The sequence below is a fragment of the Lissotriton vulgaris genome, chromosome 1_2, assembly GCF_964263255.1.
Source record: "Lissotriton vulgaris chromosome 1_2, aLisVul1.2, whole genome shotgun sequence".
Classification (NCBI taxonomy): domain Eukaryota; kingdom Metazoa; phylum Chordata; class Amphibia; order Caudata; family Salamandridae; genus Lissotriton; species Lissotriton vulgaris.
This window is the reverse complement of record NC_141686.1, coordinates 267,767,000-267,787,618: the sequence shown is the minus strand read 5'-3', so window position 1 is coordinate 267,787,618 and position 20,619 is coordinate 267,767,000. Positions and strand designations below refer to the sequence as shown.

General features: G+C 49.9%; 1 protein-coding gene across 1 annotated transcript in view; it reads left to right on the top strand.

Annotated features, from left to right (window-relative positions):
* Window positions 1-454: 454 nt before the first annotated feature.
* The window catches only part of ST3GAL3 (ST3 beta-galactoside alpha-2,3-sialyltransferase 3), a 732,784-nt gene continuing 712,619 nt past the window's right edge, over window positions 455-20,619 (top strand). The window contains exon 1 of the mRNA XM_086953194.1: window positions 455-534. The gene's annotated coding sequence lies outside the window, so the exon portion shown is untranslated. The remainder of the gene's footprint in view (window positions 535-20,619) is intronic.

Genomic DNA, 20,619 nt, shown 5'->3' with positions numbered 1-20,619 from the left:
TGTTATCTTGGGGGTATCTCCCAGGGCATGCTGTGATTGGCCGCTTGCTCTCTCAGTGCATGCTGCCTTGCCCTGTTCGTGTCTGCCTGTCCTTGCTCCGGTTGTTTTCGGGTTTTACCCCCGGTCCGGTCCCCATCAGTGCGTCCTTGTGCTCTCAGCTCTCTTGAACTCTGTCCAGGTTTGCAGCGCGTCTGAACTAGGCCTTGTGATGGTTGGTTCAAAGTGTCGGGTCCAGGCCTGGTGGGGTGTGAGGGCTGAGGTCCGTGGTTGGTCGGATGGGCAAAGAGCGGGCATCAGTTCGGGGGTGATTTGAAATGCTGGGTGGGCTCGGGGTAGAATTGTGCCAATCGAAGACTGTAAACCGAGCTCTCCAGCTGTGCGATCGATGCCATTGTATTTCGAGCTAATTATTACCACAGCGGAGAAGATAAACTGAACCCGTAAGCGCGATAAAGGGCCATATTACCTTGAATACCTGTCTGTGCCACATTGTGAGCCGAGAGGGACCGGCAAGCGCTTCTCTGATCCTTAAAGGTGAGAAACGAGGGTGGGAGGGAAGCGTTCTCGGCTTTAGCAGGCTTCCGAAATGCAGGTGACTGTGTTTTGTAAATGCCTCCTTGACCTGCCCCACCCCAGAGCACTGAGTCCGGGGGCGGTGCCCCGCCACACCTGCCCCTTCGGTGGGTGGTGTACAGGCTGCAGCCGCGCCTCGGTACCACACTCAGGGATTTATGTATGGGTGTGCGAAATTGCAGAAATTCACATAGGTTAGATTCTTTAAGAAACTTCACAGCTTTTATGAATTTTTCAAAGTTTCTTATTGGTTGTGAGGGTAAAATTGAAAACTAAAATAGCTTTGATGGACTGTCAGAGGCTTAATTGTTTTAAAACAAATGCTGATGTATTTCGCATGAGGAGCTGTAGTTCCGCAATGTCCTAGATTTTGATATCACTTTTTGTGACGGCAGATGAGCGGGGCTTCCGTCTTTCGTGTGAAGGCCTCTCTGCTCACCAAGGCTTTCCTCAGAATGCTCTCTGGTCCCGTGAGCGGTTTTCGGTGGGAATGTGGGGTGTAGTTTTCTAAGGAGCCCTCCCAGAGTTGACCTTTCTGCGTTGCAAGCTCCGTCATGTGAGTCTCATGCACCCCGCTCCTTTACGCCTGACTGCAGCAGCCCCCGCCCCCCCACTCGCGCACAGACTGCCCCTTGTTCACAAGCCCCGTGGCAAGTAGCGCGCTCACACTGGTGGCCGCTGGCCTACCTCACTATTCCCGAAAGAGAGGTGACTGTGTGCGAGCTGACGTCACATTATAGGGCCTCTGGTGCACACCGCCTGGTTTGGGAAAGAGGGTGTCCTTCTCTGTCTGCAATGTGACCCGTTTAAACTCTTGCTCCATTCAGTCCTTGATGCACACTTACTCCTTTATCTGTGTATGGCTGGAGCCAGCAGTGTGAAACCCTGAATGCCAGGCAGTGTGACCCTCATGAACTCACTCATACTGTGCTCTCCTGCCACTTACTCCATGTCAGTCCTCGAGTCATATTTACTCCTGTACCTGTCAGGAGCTGGCAGTGTGAAACCCTGAATGCTGGGCAAAGTGACCCTCATGAACTCACTCATATGGTGCTCTTCTGCCACTTACTCCATGTCAGTCCTCGAGTCATATTTACCACTGTACCTGTCAGGAGCTGGCAGTGTGAAACCCTGAATGCTGGGCAAAGTGACCCTCATGAACTCACTCATATGGTGCTCTCCTGCCACTTACTCCATGTCAGTCCTCGAGTCATATTTACTCCTGTACCTGTCAGGAGCTGGCAGTGTGAAACCCTGAATGTTGGGCAAAGTGACCCTCATGAACTCACTCATATGGTGCTCTCCTGCCACTTACTCCATGTCAGTCCTCGAGTCATATTTACTCCTGTACCTGTCAGGAGCTGGCAGTGTGAAACCCTGAATGCTGGGCAAAGTGACCCTCATGAACTCACTCATATGGTGCTCTTCTGCCACTTACTCCATGTCAGTCCTTGAGTCATATTTACCACTGTACCTGTCAGGAGCTGGCAGTGTGAAACCCTGAATGCTGGGCAAAGTGACCCTCATGAACTCACTCATATGGTGCTCTCCTGCCACTTACTCCATGTCAGTCCTCGAGTCATATTTACTCCTGTACCTGTCAGGAGCTGGCAGTGTGAAACCCTGAATGCTGGGCAAAGTGACCCTCATGAACTCACTCATATGGTGCTCTCCTGCCACTTACTCCATGTCAGTCCTCGAGTCATATTTACTCCTGTACCTGTCAGGAGCTGGCAGTGTGAAACCCTGAATGCTGGGCAAAGTGACCCTCATGAACTCACTCATATGGTGCTCTTCTGCCACTTACTCCATGTCAGTCCTCGAGTCATATTTACTCCTGTACCTGTCAGGAGCTGGCAGTGTGAAACCCTGAATGCTGGGCATAGTGACCCTCATGAACTCACTCATATGGTGCTCTTCTGCCACTTACTCCATGTCAGTCCTCGAGTCATATTTACTCCTGTACCTGTCAGGAGCTGGCAGTGTGAAACCCTGAATGCTGGGCAAAGTGACCCTCATGAACTCACTCATATGGTGCTCTCCTGCCACTTACTCCATGTCAGTCCTCGAGTCATATTTACTCCTGTACCTGTCAGGAGCTGGCAGTGTGAAACCCTGAATGCTGGGCAGAGTGACCCTCATGAACTCACTCATATGGTGCTCTCCTGCCACTTACTCCATGTCAGTCCTCGAGTCATATTTACTCCTGTACCTGTCAGGAGCTGGCAGTGTGAAACCCTGAATGCTGGGCAGAGTGACCCTCATGAACTCACTCATATGGTGCTCTCCTGCCACTTACTCCATGTCAGTCCTCGAGTCATATTTACTCCTGTACCTGTCAGGAGCTGGCAGTGTGAAACCCTGAATGCTGGGCAGAGTGACCCTCATGAACTCACTCATATGGTGCTCTCCTGCCACTTACTCCATGTCAGTCCTCGAGTCATATTTACTCCTGTACCTGTCAGGAGCTGGCAGTGTGAAACCCTGAATGCTGGGCAGAGTGACCCTCATGAACTCACTCATATGGTGCTCTTCTGCCACTTACTCCATGTCAGTCCTCGAGTCATATTTACTCCTGTACCTGTCAGGAGCTGGCAGTGTGAAACCCTGAATGCTGGGCAGAGTGACCCTCATGAACTCACTCATATGGTGCTCTTCTGCCACTTACTCCATGTCAGTCCTCGAGTCATATTTACTCCTGTACCTGTCAGGAGCTGGCAGTGTGAAACCCTGAATGCTGGGCAGAGTGACCCTCATGAACTCACTCATATGGTGCTCTCCTGCCACTTACTCCATGTCAGTCCTCGAGTCATATTTACTCCTGTACCTGTCAGGAGCTGGCAGTGTGAAACCCTGAATGCTGGGCAAAGTGACCCTCATGAACTCACTCATATGGTGCTCTTCTGCCACTTACTCCATGTCAGTCCTCGAGTCATATTTACTCCTGTACCTGTCAGGAGCTGGCAGTGTGAAACCCTGAATGCTGGGCAGAGTGACCCTCATGAACTCACTCATATGGTGCTCTTCTGCCACTTACTCCATGTCAGTCCTCGAGTCATATTTACTCCTGTACCTGTCAGGAGCTGGCAGTGTGAAACCCTGAATGCTGGGCAGAGTGACCCTCATGAACTCACTCATATGGTGCTCTTCTGCCACTTACTCCATGTCAGTCCTCGAGTCATATTTACTCCTGTACCTGTCAGGAGCCGGCAGTGTGATACCTGTCAGGAGCCGGCAGTGTGAAACCCTGAATGCCAGGCAGTGTGACCCTCATGAACTCACTCATACTGTGCTCTCCTGCCACTTACTCCATTTCAGTCCTCGAGTCATATTTACTCCTGTACCTGTCAGGAGCTGGCAGTGTGAAACCCTGAATGCTGGGCAGAGTGACCCTCATGAACTCATTCATATGGTGCTCTCCTGCCACTTACTCCATGTCAGTCCTCGAGTCATATTTACTCCTGTACCTGTCAGGAGCTGGCAGTGTGAAACCCTGAATGCTGGGCAAAGTGACCCTCATGAACTCACTCATACTGTGCTCTCCTGCCACTTACTCCATTTCAGTCCTCGAGTCATATTTACTCCTGTACCTGTCAGGAGCTGGCAGTGTGAAACCCTGAATGCTGGGCAAAGTGACCCTCATGAACTCACTCATATGGTGCTCTCCTGCCACTTACTCCATGTCAGTCCTCGAGTCATATTTACTCCTGTACCTGTCAGGAGCTGGCAGTGTGAAACCCTGAATGCTGGGCAAAGTGACCCTCATGAACTCACTCATATGGTGCTCTCCTGCCACTTACTCCATGTCAGTCCTCGAGTCATATTTACTCCTGTACCTGTCAGGAGCTGGCAGTGTGAAACCCTGAATGCTGGGCAGAGTGACCCTCATGAACTCACTCATATGGTGCTCTTCTGCCACTTACTCCATGTCAGTCCTCGAGTCATATTTACTCCTGTACCTGTCAGGAGCTGGCAGTGTGAAACCCTGAATGCTGGGCAGAGTGACCCTCATGAACTCACTCATATGGTGCTCTTCTGCCACTTACTCCATGTCAGTCCTCGAGTCATATTTACTCCTGTACCTGTCAGGAGCCGGCAGTGTGATACCTGTCAGGAGCCGGCAGTGTGAAACCCTGAATGCCAGGCAGTGTGACCCTCATGAACTCACTCATACTGTGCTCTCCTGCCACTTACTCCATTTCAGTCCTCGAGTCATATTTACTCCTGTACCTGTCAGGAGCTGGCAGTGTGAAACCCTGAATGCTGGGCAGAGTGACCCTCATGAACTCATTCATATGGTGCTCTCCTGCCACTTACTCCATGTCAGTCCTCGAGTCATATTTACTCCTGTACCTGTCAGGAGCTGGCAGTGTGAAACCCTGAATGCTGGGCAAAGTGACCCTCATGAACTCACTCATACTGTGCTCTCCTGCCACTTACTCCATTTCAGTCCTCGAGTCATATTTACTCCTGTACCTGTCAGGAGCTGGCAGTGTGAAACCCTGAATGCTGGGCAGAGTGACCCTCATGAACTCATTCATATGGTGCTCTCCTGCCACTTACTCCATGTCAGTCCTCGAGTCATATTTACTCCTGTACCTGTCAGGAGCTGGCAGTGTGAAACCCTGAATGCTGGGCAGAGTGACCCTCATGAACTCATTCATATGGTGCTCTCCTGCCACTTACTCCATGTCAGTCCTCGAGTCATATTTACTCCTGTACCTGTCAGGAGCTGGCAGTGTGAAACCCTGAATGCTGGGCAGAGTGACCCTCATGAACTCACTCATACTGTGCTCTCCTGCCACTTACTCCATGTCAGTCCTCGAGTCATATTTACTCCTGTACCTGTCTGGAGCCGGCAGTGTGAAACCCTGAATGCTGGGCAAAGTGACCCTCATGAACTCACTCATATGGTGCTCTTCTGCCACTTACTCCATGTCAGTCCTTGAGTCATATTTACCACTGTACCTGTCAGGAGCTGGCAGTGTGAAACCCTGAATGCTGGGCAAAGTGACCCTCATGAACTCACTCATATGGTGCTCTTCTGCCACTCCATGTCCGCCTTGAGTCATATTTACTCCTGTACCTGTCTGGAGCTACCAGTGGGAAACTCTGAATGCTGGGCAGCGTGACTCCCATAAAGTCGCCCTTACTGTGCACTTTGCCTCCCATTCCAATATTTGAATATACTAAATTAAATTACTCCATATAATTAGGGTCTTCCAGAGAGCCCTCTTCATCCATCCATTCATCTGTTATTGCGTTATTCACGTTTTTTTCCACACACTAATGAAGGTAAAAGTCGGCCTTCTTCAGCTATTGACTAACTTCAGTGTGGGTGACGTCACTCTGCCCGGTCTCACGCTTTCAGAAGGGGCGCATCTACCCACAAAGTACTTCCCTCGGGTTGCAGCCAAATGTGCACTTTTTGAGACCAAAATGTATTTTTGTTTTGGGCCATTTTTCATATTGCCCAGGGCCCAGCAGATTCCCCAAGAATAATCTTTTACAAAAACCACTGCAAAGCAAACCGAGCACTGGCAAGGCAACGCCAGCCCAACTGGCTTTACTAATGCTTTTTTCCTAAGCCCTTCTGTCAGTTTCTGAGGAGAGCGAATGGAACATAAAGAATGCTGAGTCCGCTGGAAAAAGGAACTGTACAGACGCAGTGAATGAGACGGCCCAGATCAGGGTGGGAACAGTGCAGGGGCCAAGCCAGTCAGCCACGTGTGGTCTGTGCTACTAGTAAATACATGTTTACCAGGGCTTCTCAGAGGTCTGATCCGTGCTGGGTGTCTTTACAATCGGTCTTTGTTCCAGCAGAGGTTCTGTGCACTATTTAGTCCTGTTTGAAGAGCGCTTCAGGCCCTGCGCTGCATGTTGAACAAAAGGGCCCAGTGTGCCGGGACTTGAAAGGACGCCGCGCTCCTGGAAGCATCGCTGCACAGCAGCGGCCAGGCAGGAACCCCCGGTAGCCCAGCCAGGCCTGCCACTAGTCCACAAACCGAGGCGTGTCCTGCAGTCCAGACTGGACACCAGCACGTGTAGCGTTACACCCGCGAGTTTGTGTAAGGGAATCCTTCTCGAGGGAGCTGCTCCCCCACCCGGCGCCTTATTAGCAGAGTCCTCAAATTACCCGGACTTGAAAGGTTCTGCCCTTACTTTTAGTAAGTTACACACAAGGTACCTGTCACCTGACAGCAGTGTAAACTTGTGCATTGCTTAATCATCAGCTATGCAGTTTGCTTAGAGGCGAGTATAGGCTTTAAATCATGGAGTCATTGGAGGTGTGGTGGTGTCAAATATGTATTCTTTTTGAGACCTAATGTAGGAGTTTTGAGTTTTGGAAAGCCTTCTTTTAATTAACTAATAAAAATGTTTGCACCGTTACCGTGCGAGTACCTTTTGTCAACTTATATTCTTTGAAAACACGTGTTTATCTTAAACACTAGATCATTTTTTGGCAGCCTACATTAAACTGCGTGTAATGCAATTTTAAATAACCCGGTATCTGTAAAGCACGAACTAATCACCCCTAAGGGTCTCAAGGCGCTGGGGGCCTTTGGGAAGATTAGGGGAGCTATTGCCCAGAGTCACATGGTGCTGAGCTGAGCTGCCGCCGGCGCAGATCGAACCCTGAACCCTGTGCTCCGGAGACAGCTGCCCTGGCCGTTGTGCCACACCTCTCACCTGAGATGCATATTTATAGTGATTTTTTTATCACGTCAGAGCACCATATATACACAAGTCATTATTCCTCATTGCGCCGACCAGCTTTCAGTTCTGTGACTCTCTGGTCTCACAAACAGACATCTGCTCTGATCACATTAACCAATCGAGCTTTCATAACGTTAAAGAGAGCATTCCCAACACTTAGTTTAATTTGTATTTATTTTTAATTTAAGGTGTGCATTATTTTATATGCATTTGGCTAAAGGTGAAAAACAACAACATTCTTCCAGAATATTTTGTTCTGTTTAGCCACTTCTTGGACCCCGCTACCACAGCGCGCAGAATCACAGTTGCAATCCTTTTTAAGTGATTTATAGAAGAGACTGAGGCAATGACTATCGCACTTATCATCAAAGTAGGTGTTAACAAATTAGAAAAAAAGGTGCACGAGCCTAAACCTTCCCCACAGGTCAAAGTCTAGAACAGCATTTGCAATATATACGACTCCGCACTCGAGATTATCTAGAAATTATAATATCCACTTGTAACGCGGCTTTCCAAATGAATTCAAACAAGACCACGTAAAGCAAGGGTTCGTCAAGATGTTTTTCTTTAAAACATTTTCTTTATTCTTAAACATTTTTAAACCTTCTTTTCTCTGTAGCCTTTGCCCTAGAGAAAATACTTTTTTTGAAAAAAGATGAAGAAAAAAGAAAATATTTGAAAGCAAAATATCTGCATCAGTCCTTGCTTTATGTGATCTTGTTTGAATTAATTTGGTGGCAAACCCCTGTATGATCTAGTTACATATGGTTAACACGCCCCGCAGTTTGAAGACCTCTGATATAAAATTAATATAAATCGAATGGACTGTGCACACGTTGCTCTTTTACTAAAATGGAGTTGGGCGTTTCCGGGCCCATTCGCAAAAGCCAGTAGCAGCATATAAGAGTACTCCCGTATTACTACTTCCTGTTCTCATAAATGCCTTTGTGAATAGACCCCACAGTGTCAGACTTCTGGCCGCTTATGTGTTCAGCCTAGGTCTGGGAAGTAAGTGTGGAATGTTGTATAAAGAAATAAAAAATAAGTTCTTACGAGAGTGGATATACAGCATAAAGCTTCATACATGAAATATTTCCTTTTTAAAAGGCTGCACATTTTGCAAACCACAAGTGGTTATCGGAGTGTTGAGGCTACATTGGTTGCATGGCATGTGATTTTGTGGGTGTCTACGAAATCGGACCAGAATGCCTCAACTCACGACTGTCCTTCTACACCCCCCCCGCCAACTACGATCCTCCAGCCAAGCCCTCGCCACTGTACCTCGCATCAACAAGAACACCATGGGAGGTCGATCCTTCTCATACCTGGCGGCTAAAACAGGGAACTCACTTCCCACTTACCTTCGCCTTACCCAGAACCACCTAGCATTCAGAAAGCAACTTAAAACGTGGATATTTGACAAGTAATCCTCCTCCCCTCCCTAAGCGCCTTGAGACCCGCTGGGTATGTAGTGCGCTATATAAATTTTATGACTTGACTTGACTTGACTTGTGGGTGTCGGAGTGTTGGGGCCACGTTGGGCGCATGGAGTGTGATGTGGGTGTCCGAGTGTTGGACGCATAGAGTGTGATTTTGTGGGTGTCGGATTGTTGGGGCTACATTGGTTGCATGGCATGTGATGTTGTGGGTGTCGGAGTATTGGGGCCACGTTGGTCGCATAGAGTGTGATTTTGTGGGTTTTGGAGTGTTGGGGCCACGTTGGTCGCATAGAGTGTGATTTTGTGGGTTTCGGAGTGTTGGGGCCACGTTGGTGCATAGAGTGTGATTTTGTGGGTTTCGGAGTGTTGGGGCCACGTTGGTGCATAGAGTGTGATTTTGTGGGTGTCGGAGTGTTGGGGCTGCATTGGTTGCATGGCATGTGATGTTGTGGGTGTCGGAGAGTTGGGGCTACGTTGGGCGCATGGGGTGTGATGCTTCTTTTAGTTGCCAGCTATTTTCTTTCCTTGCAATGTGCTTAAAAATGATTATTGTATCCCACCCACCACCTGCACGGCTTCCACACACACTTCCTTTTTCTGAGCTGTGATGTCATTTGTGTTATGTTAGTGACATTGTTGTGCATGTGAGGTATCTACCTGCCCAGTAATAGCTTGTGGGAGTTATTGTGGCCAGTTGTTTTGTCTCGTATATTGCAAGTTAAATCTGGAACCTTATTCTGCTCAACAGCTCCCGGACAGCCCTTAGGGCCACCCTAAACCTTAAGGGTATTTGAGCAGGACCTCCAGCGATTTTAATGTGTAAGTGGGCCACTGAGATAACTGGACTGCAGCATGGGAGAGAACAAAAGGGCCAAGTGACTCGACACTTGCTTGCTTCATGCGGAACTTTGCTCCAGCAGCCACACAAGTGACCGGTACAGCTTATCTACTTGATAGACTGAGCTTAATCTAAGAAACATAGCAACAATCTGAACTTTTGTTACCGGGAAGCATTTCATTATTTTTTCAGTCTTATAAAGATAAAACCGATAGTCTAAGTAGCTTGGATGTTTTCATATGGGGGAGGAACATGAATCCTAGTCCATTAGAGTAACAGTATTTTGAAGACTGCAAGATAAAATCCTGTAAGATAAAAATGGAACTCATTTTGTCCTGCAGAAGGCCTGCAATTCATGGAGTTCTGCAAGGCCAACATGCTTTTCAGTATATGTGCAATACCACACTGTAGGCATCACTTGTTTCTGAGCATAGTCCATTATGGACGCTATTGTTCACTGCTGTCACATACAGAATTTAACTACATTAGAAAATTAAAACAACACCCATCTAACTAACAAAGTCTATATGCAGCAGTATTGACATAACAAATTGCAACCCACTTACCGCCTGTAGGCGGTTGTTAAAGCCCTTTATTGAATCACTTATTTTTATTGAGTAACTAGCTTACCCGTCGCGCGTTGCCGCGATCTCAGATGAAAGGAAATGTAAGGAAACTTGTTATGATAACATTCAATTTACATTGTCATTTTTATTGAAACGTATTCATTTTAATATGGAAAACATTTTAAAGTGTTGTTTTAATTCTGTTTATTTGAGTGCTTGTGGATACACGTTTTTTTTTCGTTTTTCCATCTGGTGCGTACACTAATAAATCAGAAGGTTTTCAGACGCGTGAGCTAGCCACATACAGTTGTCCATGTGAGAAGCACGGATTCTCCAAATGTAGTCCACACACTTGCCGCGATTGTCCTTGTGCTTTGTTGGTGGTCATTGCAAAAGCGAGCGCACCGTAAACTGTAAACGTTCAGTATTGGAAAGATTATGAGTGCCCTGGGGTACCGGGGGGCCGATATTTAACACATTTTTTTTGCCAGAAACCTTCGCTGGAGTGTACTCAACAACTTCCCAAAGTTTCATGGCGGTCGGATGAATGGTGTAGTAATGCATAAAGGACACACAGACATTATATATATATATATATATATATCTCTCTTCAATCACTTCTCGATCAAGAAGGTCGCCCAGACACACTGCGTTTGCTTATAACCATTTATTTCGGCAAGTAAAAAGTTACGACGCGTTTCACCATTACGGCTTGTTCAAGCGTGAACAAGCCGTAATGGTGAAATGCGTCGTAACTTTTTACTTGCCGAAATAAATGGTTATAAGCAAACGCAGTGTGTCTGGGCGACCTTCTTGATCGAGAAGTGATTGGAGTGATAATTAAGGTCTGCCAGTGACCTGGCCCGGACCGCTCACGACTACCGCAAAGCTCTGACTGGCTTTGGTGGAGCGAAATATATATATATATATATATATATATATATATATATATATATATATATATATATATATATATATATATATATATATATATATATATATATATATATATATATATATATATATATATATATATATATATATATATATATATATATATATATATAACATCCAACGATAACCTCAGTGGGGTATCCCTCGTCGAGTGGGGGTGGCGCGCTGCCGGTGAGGTAACCGGTGCTCAATATCCAAACAAAACGGCGTTCCAAGCGCGCACTCAGGTAGCATAAGAATCCACACCAGAATGCAGGTCTGTCAAGTAAGTAGGGTTTATTCACTCCATAAGCCCTACGTGACGCGTTTCGCACCCCATGAGTGCTTGTTCACCATATATATATATATATATATATTTTTATATATATATATATATGATGCAATCAGTGGTTTAAGGTCAGGAACAGTAAGCCTAGATGCAGGAGGGTGTGTGTGTTTGGAACATGTGCTAAATGTTTCGGTGAGTTCCCAGTTGTTTCAAATTTGTGCTCCTAAAAGGTACAAGACCTCTCTGTTCGACGCATTGTTGTGTGTAATGAAGTGTGCTCTTGGTTGGATTGTGTGACTTGAGCCTAGGGTGAGATGGCTCTTGATTAGGCAGGCAGAATGGACAGAAAGTACAACGCAGGCATTAACACAGTAAGTATCCTGCTATTCCAGCGTTGCAAGAGCTCTACGGCGGGCAACTAGCCAGGCATACTGACGTCTGAGTGAGAGTGCCCGACAAAAGCTTGGCATGAAAGAGAGAGGGTTCCATTACCACTTTGGAAGCACAACCTGCTGCCCAGTCGAAAATCCCTGGCTTCCAGCGGGTATTAGCTCGGTGCCAGACCCTGGGCCATGCAGACCTCTTGCGGCACCACCTGCTGTGTCACTTGTCTCTGGAGAAAAAAATCAAGGTCACCCCTAGCACCATCCACTACATGAGGAGCCATTCAAAGAGATCCAGTCATTAAGGAGTATCTGAAGATTGATTATTTCAATATATTTCTGTGACGTGAACACGCCAGTTTGACACGAAGATTGAACATTGGTGACTTGTCCTCTCAAAAATAAGTATGGAGTTCCAGTGTAAGCTTGGTGCAAAGGGGCGTACTTGGGGCGGTTGTGCTTGGGCCTGGTGCTAAGGGACATGATTGGTGGTTTTGGGCTTTGGCCCGGTGCAAATGGACGCGATTGGTGTTGCCTGAAGGAAAGAGACCTGCTCAGTGTTGAGTTGCCGCCTGGTGCAAATGGGCATACTCGTTGTCATTGAGCATGGGCCTGGTGTAAAGAGACCTCTTTGGTGTCCTTGAGCTTGGGCCTGGTGCAAAGGGACCTTATTGGTGTCCTTGAGCTTAGGCCTGGTGCAAAGGGACCTTATTGGTGTCCTTGAGCTTGGGCCTTGTGCAAAGGGACATTCTAGGTGTCATTGAGAATGGTGAGGGTGAAAAGCGACATTCTCAGTGCCGTTGTGCTTGGGCCTGACGCAGAGGGACGAACTTGGTGACCTTGAGGTTGTAGAGCTCGAACCTGGCATTAGAAAGCTGTTGACAAACATTAAATACATATGTGAAATGCTCTTTCAGTTTATGTTGGCTTTGCCTCCATGAAAGGGTGGAGTAGAACTTGGTAACAGTGATGTTAATAGAAAGGATCGCTGCAACGTAATCTAGCGCCCACCACTTTTTATTTCCAAGTAGCAGCTTTAAAGCTGTTAACAGAATTTGAATGTCTTAATACTTTTTATTAAGTTCTTATCATGCAGTGTTTCTCGAGTCTTTATCATGAGTTCTATCAATCTGTTTTATTTCATGTTGCAGCCACAATGGCTTGTAAAGAGTTTCCTGTTCCAATGTGAGTCTGTACCAGAGGGAGCATCCATCCTCTGTGGACTCGAGGCTTAATCCGATTGCACTAAAGGTGTCCATTGGGCTCTGTATGGACAAATCCGGGCGAGAAGCTTGTGCTTCAAAAGGAATCTTCAGACTCGCTTTGTTGGACTTCACAGAATCCTTCAGAACAGCAGCCTGAGCTGCAGAGAAATCCAGAAACCCTCTCCCCATGGGACTTCTCAAGGTCCTTCTGAGAGGCAACCGGCGCTTCAGAAGAAATCTCCAAACCCTCTCCTTGTGGGACGTCGGGACTTCGGAGCAGGAGCCTGACTCAGAAGAGAGAGTAAACCCCTCTCCTCGTGAGATGTCCAGAGTCCTTCAGAGCAGGAGCCTGACTTCAAAAGAGAGAGTAAACCCCTCTCCTCGTGAGATGTCCAGAGTCCTTCAGAGCAGGAGCCTGACTTCAAAAGAGAGAGTAAACCCCTCTCCTCGTGAGATGTCCAGAGTCCTTCAGAGCAGGAGCCTGACTCAGAAGAGAGAGTAAACCCCTCTCCTCGTGAGATGTCCAGAGTCCTTCAGAGCAGGAGCCTGACTTCAAAAGAGAGAGTAAACCCCTCTCCTCGTGAGATGTCCAGAGTCCTTCAGAGCAGGAGCCTGACTTCAAAAGAGAGAGTAAACCCCTCTCCTCGTGAGATGTCCAGGGTCCCTCAGGAGCCCTACTCAAAAGAGAGAGTAAACCCCTCTCCTCGTGAGATGTCCAGAGTCCTTTCAGAAGAGAGTGTAAACCCCTCTCCTCATGAGATGTCCAGAGTCCTTTCAGAAGAGAGTGTAAACCCCTCTCCTCATGAGATGTCCAGGGTCCCTCAGGAGCCTGACTCAGAAGAGAGAGTAAACCCCTCTCCTCGTGAGATGTCCAGAGTCCTTCAGAGCAGGAGCCTGACTCAGAAGAGAGAGTAAACCTCTCTCCTTGTGAGATGTCCAGAGTCCTTCAGAGCAGGAGCCTGACTCAGAAGAGAGAGTAAACCTCTCTCCTCGTGAGATGTCCAGAGTCCTTCAGAGCAGGAGCCTGACTCAGAAGAGAGAGTAAACCCCTCTCCTCGTGAGATGTCCAGAGTCCTTCAGAGCAGGAGCCTGACTTCAAAAGAGAGAGTAAACCCCTCTCCTCGTGAGATGTCCAGAGTCCTTTCAGAAGAGAGTGTAAACCCCTCTCCTCATGAGATGTCCAGGGTCCCTCAGGAGCCTGACTTCAGAAGAGAGTGTAAACCCCTCTCCTCCTGAGATGTCCAGGGTCCCTCAGGAGCCCGACTCAGAACAGAGTGTAAACCCCTCTCCTCCTGAGATGTCCAGAGTCCTTCAGAGCAGGAGCCTGACTTCAGAAGAGAGAGTAAACCCCTCTCCTCCTGAGATGTCCAGGGTCCCTCAGGAGCCTGACTCAGAAGAGAGAGTAAACCCCTCTCCTCCTGAGATGTCCAGAGTCCTTCAGAGCAGGAGCCTGACTCAGAAGAGAGAGTAAACCCCTCTCCTCGTGAGATGTCCAGGGTCCCTCAGGAGCCCGACTCAAAAGAGAGTGTAAACCCCTCTCCTCGTGAGGTGTCCAGGGTCCCTCAGAGCAGGAGCCTGACTCAGAAGAGAGTGAAAACCCCTCCCCTCCTGAGATGTCCAGAGTCCTTCAGAGCAGGAGCCTGACTCAGAAGAGAGAGTAAACCCCTCTCCTCGTGAGATGTCCAGAGTCCTTCAGAGCAGGAGCCTGACTCAGAAGAGAGAGTAAACCTCTCTCCTTGTGAGATGTCCAGAGTCCTTCAGAGCAGGAGCCTGACTTCAAAAGAGAGAGTAAACCCCTCTCCTCGTGAGATGTCCAGAGTCCTTTCAGAAGAGAGTGTAAACCCCTCTCCTCATGAGATGTCCAGGGTCCCTCAGGAGCCTGACTTCAGAAGAGAGTGTAAACCCCTCTCCTCCTGAGATGTCCAGGGTCCCTCAGGAGCCCGACTCAGAACAGAGTGTAAACCCCTCTCCTCCTGAGATGTCCAGAGTCCTTCAGAGCAGGAGCCTGACTCAGAAGAGAGAGTAAACCTCTCTCCTTGTGAGATGTCCAGAGTCCTTCAGAGCAGGAGCCTGACTTCAGAAGAGAGAGTAAACCCCTCTCCTCCTGAGATGTCCAGGGTCCCCCAGGAGCCTGACTCAGAAGAGAGAGTAAACCCCTCTCCTCCTGAGATGTCCAGAGTCCTTCAGAGCAGGAGCCTGACTCAGAAGAGAGAGTAAACCCCTCTCCTCGTGAGATGTCCAGGGTCCCTCAGGAGCCCGACTCAGAAGAGAGTGTAAACCCCTCTCCTCGTGAGATGTCCAGGGTCCTTTCAGAAGAGAGTGTAAACCCCTCTCCTTGTGGGACGTCGGGACTTCGGAGCAGGAGCCTGACTCAGAAGAGAGAGTAAACCCCTGTCCTCGTGAGATGTCCAGAGTCCCTCAGGAGCCCGACTCAGAAGAGAGTGTAAACCCCTCTCCTCGTGAGATGTCCAGGGTCCCTCAGGAGCCCGACTCAGAAGAGAGTGTAAACCCCTCTCCTCGTGAGATGTCCAGGGTCCTTTCAGAAGAGAGTGTAAACCCCTCTCCTTGTGGGACGTCGGGACTTCGGAGCAGGAGCCTGACTCAGAAGAGAGTGTAAACCCCTCTCCTCCTGAGATGTCCTGAGTCCTTCAGAGCAGGAGCCTGACTCAGAAGAGAGTGTAAACCCCTCTCCTCCTGAGATGTCCAGGGTGCCTCAAAGCAGGAGCCTGACTTCAGAAGAGAGTGTAAACCCCTCTCCTCCTGAGATGTCCAGGGTCCCTCAAAGCAGGAGCCTGAGCTTCAGAAGAGAGTGTAAACCCCTCTCCTCGTGAGATGTCCAGGGTTCTCCAGAGCAGGAGCCTGAGCTTCAGAAGAGAGTGTAAACCCCTCTCCTCCTGAGATGTCCAGGGTGCCTCAAAGCAGGATCCTGACTTCAGAAGAGAGTGTAAACCCCTCTGCTCGTGAGATGTCCAGGGTCCCTCAAAGCAGGAGCCTGAGCTTCAGAAGAGAGTGTAAACCCCTCTGCTCGTGAGATGTCCAGGGTCCCTCAAAGCAGGAGCCTGACTTCAGAAGAGAGTGTAAACCCCTCTCCTCGTGAGGTGTCCAGGGTCCCTCAAAGCAGGAGCCTGACTTCAGAAGAGTGTAAACCCTTCTCCTCGTGAGGTGTCCAGGGTCCCTCAAAGCAGGAGCCTGACTTCAGAAGAGAGTGTAAACCCCTCTCCTTGTGAGGTGTGCAGGGTCCCTCAGAGCAGGAGCCGGACTTCAGAAGAGAGTGTAAACCGCTCTCCTCGTGAGGTGTCCAGGGTCCCTCAAAGCAGGAGCCTGACTTCAGAAGAGTGTAAACCCTTCTCCTCGTGAGGTGTCCAGGGTCCCTCAAAGCAGGAGCCTGACTTCAGAAGAGAGTGTAAACCCCTCTCCTTGTGAGGTGTGCAGGGTCCCTCAGAGCAGGAGCCTGACTTCAGAAGAGAGTGTAAACCCCTCTCCTCGTGAGATGTCCAGGGTCCCTCAGGAGCCTGACTCAGAAGAGAGTGTAAACCCCTCTCCTCGTGAGATGTCCAGGGTCCCTCAGGAGCCTGACTTCAGAAGAGAGTGTAAACCCCTCTGCTCGTGAGATGTCCAGGGTCCCTCAAAGCAGGAGCCTGAGCTTCAGAAGAGAGTGTAAACCCCTCTCCTCGTGAGATGTCCAGGGTCCCTCAGGAGCCTGACTCAGAAGAGAGTGTAAACCCCTCTCCTCCTGAGATGTCCAGGGTGCCTCAAAGCAGGAGCCTGACTTCAGAAGAGTGTGTAAACCCCTCTCCTCGTGAGATGTCCAGAGTCCTTCAGAGCAGGAGCCTGACTCAGAAGAGAGTGTAAACCCCTCTCCTCGTGAGATGTCCAGGGTCCCTCAAAGCAGGAGCCTGAGCTTCAGAAGAGAGTGTAAACCCCTCTCCTCGTGAGATGTCCAGGGTCCCTCAGGAGCCCGACTCAGAAGAGAGTGTAAACCCCTCTCCTCGTGAGATGTCCAGGGTGCCTCAAAGCAGGAGCCTGAGCTTCAGGAGAGAGTGTAAACCCCTTTCCTCCTGAGATGTCCAGGGTCCTTCAGAGCAGGAGCCTGATTTCAGAAGAGAGTGTAAACCCCTCTCCTCGTGAGATGTCCAGGGTGCCTCAAAGCAGGAGCCTGAGCTTCAGGAGAGAGTGTAAACCCCTCTCCTCCTAAGATGTCCAGGGTCCTTCAGAGCAGGAGCCTGACTTCAGAAGAGAGTGTAAACCCCTCTCCTCGTGAGATGTCCAGGGTGCCTCAAAGCAGGAGCCTGAGCTTCAGGAGAGAGTGTAAACCCCTCTCCTCGTGAAATGTCCAGGGTCCTTCAGAGCAGGAGCCTGACTTCAGAAGAGAGTGTAAACCCCTCTCCTCGTGAGATGTCCAGGGTCCTTCAGAGCAGGAGCCTGACTTCAGAAGAGAGTGTAAACCTCTCTCCTCGTGAGATGTCCAGGGTGCCTCAAAGCAGGAGCCTGAGCTTCAGGAGAGAGTGTAAACCCCTCTCCTCCTAAGATGTCCAGGGTCCTTCAGAGCAGGAGCCTGACTTCAGAAGAGAGTGTAAACCCCTCTCCTCGTGAGATGTCCAGGGTGCCTCAAAGCAGGAGCCTGAGCTTCAGGAGAGAGTGTAAACCCCTCCCCTCGTGAGATGTCCAGGGTGCCTCAAAGCAGGAGCCTGACTTCAGAAGAGAGTGTAAACCCCTCTCCTCGTGAGATGTCCAGGGTCCTTCAGAGCAGGAGCCTGAGCTTCAGGAGAGAGTGTAAACCCCTCTCCTCGTGAGATGTCCAGGGTGCCTCAAAGCAGGAGCCTGACTTCAGAAGAGAGTGTAAACCCCTCTCCTCGTGAGGTGTGCAGGGTCCCTCAGGAGCCAGACTCAGAAGAGAGTGTAAACCCCTCTCCTCGTGAGATGTCCAGGGTCCTTCAGAAGAGAGTGTAAACCCCTCTCCTCGTGAGGTGTCCAGGGTCCCTCAGAGCAGGAGCCTGACTTCAGAAGAGAGTGTAAACCCCTCTCCTCGTGAGATGTCCAGGGTCCCTCAGGAGCCTGACTCAGAAGAGAGTGTAAACCCCTCTCCTCGTGAGATGTCCAGAGTCCTTCAGAGCAGGAGCCTGACTCAGAAGAGAGTGTAAACCCCTCTCCTCGTGAGATGTCCAGAGTCCTTCAGAGCAGGAGCCTGACTCAGAAGAGAGTGTAAACCCCTCTCCTCCTGAGATGTCCAGGGTGCCTCAAAGCAGGAGCCTGACTTCAGAAGAGAGTGTAAACCCCTCTGCTCGTGAGATGTCCAGGGTCCCTCAAAGCAGGAGCCTGAGCTTCAGAAGAGTGTGTAAACCCCTCTCCTCGTGAGATGTCCAGGGTCCCTCAGGAGCCTGACTTCAGAAGAGAGTGTAAACCCCTCTCCTCGTGAGATGTCCAGGGTCCCTCAGGAGCCTGACTCAGAAGAGAGTGTAAACCCCTCTCCTCGTGAGATGTCCAGGGTCCCTCAGGAGCCTGACTTCAGAAGAGAGTGTAAACCCCTCTCCTCGTGAGATGTCCAGGGTCCCTCAAAGCAGGAGCCTGAGCTTCAGAAGAGTGTGTAAACCCCTCTCCTCGTGAGATGTCCAGGGTCCCTCAGGAGCCTGACTTCAGAAGAGAGTGTAAACCCCTCTCCTCGTGAGAAGTCCAGGGTCCCTCATGAGCCCAACTCAGAAGAGAGTGCAAACCCCTCCCCTCCTGAGATGTCCAGGGTGCCTCAGGAGCCTGACTCAGAAGAGAGAGTAAACCCCTCTCCTCCTGAGATGTCCTGAGTCCTTCAGAGCAGGAGCCTGACTCAGAAGAGAGTGTAAACCCCTCCCCTCCTGAGATGTCCAGGGTGCCTCAGGAGCCTGACTCAGAAGAGAGAGTAAACCCCTCTCCTCCTGAGATGTCCAGAGTCCTTCAGAGCAGGAGCCTGACTCAGAAGAGAGAGTAAACCCCTCTCCTCGTGAGATGTCCAGGGTCCCTCAGGAGCCCGACTCAAAAGAGAGTGTAAACCCCTCTCCTCGTGAGGTGTCCAGGGTCCCTCAGAGCAGGAGCCTGACTCAGAAGAGAGTGAAAACCCCTCCCCTCCTGAGATGTCCAGAGTCCTTCAGAGCAGGAGCCTGACTCAGAAGAGAGAGTAAACCCCTCTCCTCGTGAGATGTCCAGAGTCCTTCAGAGCAGGAGCCTGACTCAGAAGAGAGAGTAAACCTCTCTCCTTGTGAGATGTCCAGAGTCCTTCAGAGCAGGAGCCTGACTTCAAAAGAGAGAGTAAACCCCTCTCCTCGTGAGATGTCCAGAGTCCTTTCAGAAGAGAGTGTAAACCCCTCTCCTCATGAGATGTCCAGGGTCCCTCAGGAGCCTGACTTCAGAAGAGAGTGTAAACCCCTCTCCTCCTGAGATGTCCAGGGTCCCTCAGGAGCCCGACTCAGAACAGAGTGTAAACCCCTCTCCTCCTGAGATGTCCAGAGTCCTTCAGAGCAGGAGCCTGACTCAGAAGAGAGAGTAAACCTCTCTCCTTGTGAGATGTCCAGAGTCCTTCAGAGCAGGAGCCTGACTTCAGAAGAGAGAGTAAACCCCTCTCCTCCTGAGATGTCCAGGGTCCCTCAGGAGCCTGACTCAGAAGAGAGAGTAAACCCCTCTCCTCCTGAGATGTCCAGAGTCCTTCAGAGCAGGAGCCTGACTCAGAAGAGAGAGTAAACCCCTCTCCTCGTGAGATGTCCAGGGTCCCTCAGGAGCCCGACTCAGAAGAGAGAGTAAACCCCTCTCCTCCTGAGATGTCCAGAGTCCTTCAGAGCAGGAGCCTGACTCAGAAGAGAGAGTAAACCCCTCTCCTCGTGAGATGTCCAGGGTCCCTCAGGAGCCCGACTCAGAAGAGAGTGTAAACCCCTCTCCTCGTGAGATGTCCAGGGTCCCTCAGGAGCCCGACTCAGAAGAGAGTGTAAACCCCTCTCCTCGTGAGATGTCCAGGGTCCTTTCAGAAGAGAGTGTAAACCCCTCTCCTTGTGGGACGTCGGGACTTCGGAGCAGGAGCCTGACTCAGAAGAGAGTGTAAACCCCTCTCCTCCTGAGATGTCCTGAGTCCTTCAGAGCAGGAGCCTGACTCAGAAGAGAGTGTAAACCCCTCTCCTCCTGAGATGTCCAGGGTGCCTCAAAGCAGGAGCCTGACTTCAGAAGAGAGTGTAAACCCCTCTCCTCCTGAGATGTCCAGGGTCCCTCAAAGCAGGAGCCTGAGCTTCAGAAGAGAGTGTAAACCCCTCTCCTCGTGAGATGTCCAGGGTTCTTCAGAGCAGGAGCCTGAGCTTCAGAAGAGAGTGTAAACCCCTCTCCTCCTGAGATGTCCAGGGTGCCTCAAAGCAGGATCCTGACTTCAGAAGAGAGTGTAAACCCCTCTGCTCGTGAGATGTCCAGGGTCCCTCAAAGCAGGAGCCTGAGCTTCAGAAGAGAGTGTAAACCCCTCTGCTCGTGAGATGTCCAGGGTCCCTCAAAGCAGGAGCCTGACTTCAGAAGAGAGTGTAAACCCCTCTGCTCGTGAGGTGTCCAGGGTCCCTCAAAGCAGGAGCCTGACTTCAGAAGAGTGTAAACCCTTCTCCTCGTGAGGTGTCCAGGGTCCCTCAAAGCAGGAGCCTGACTTCAGAAGAGAGTGTAAACCCCTCTCCTTGTGAGGTGTG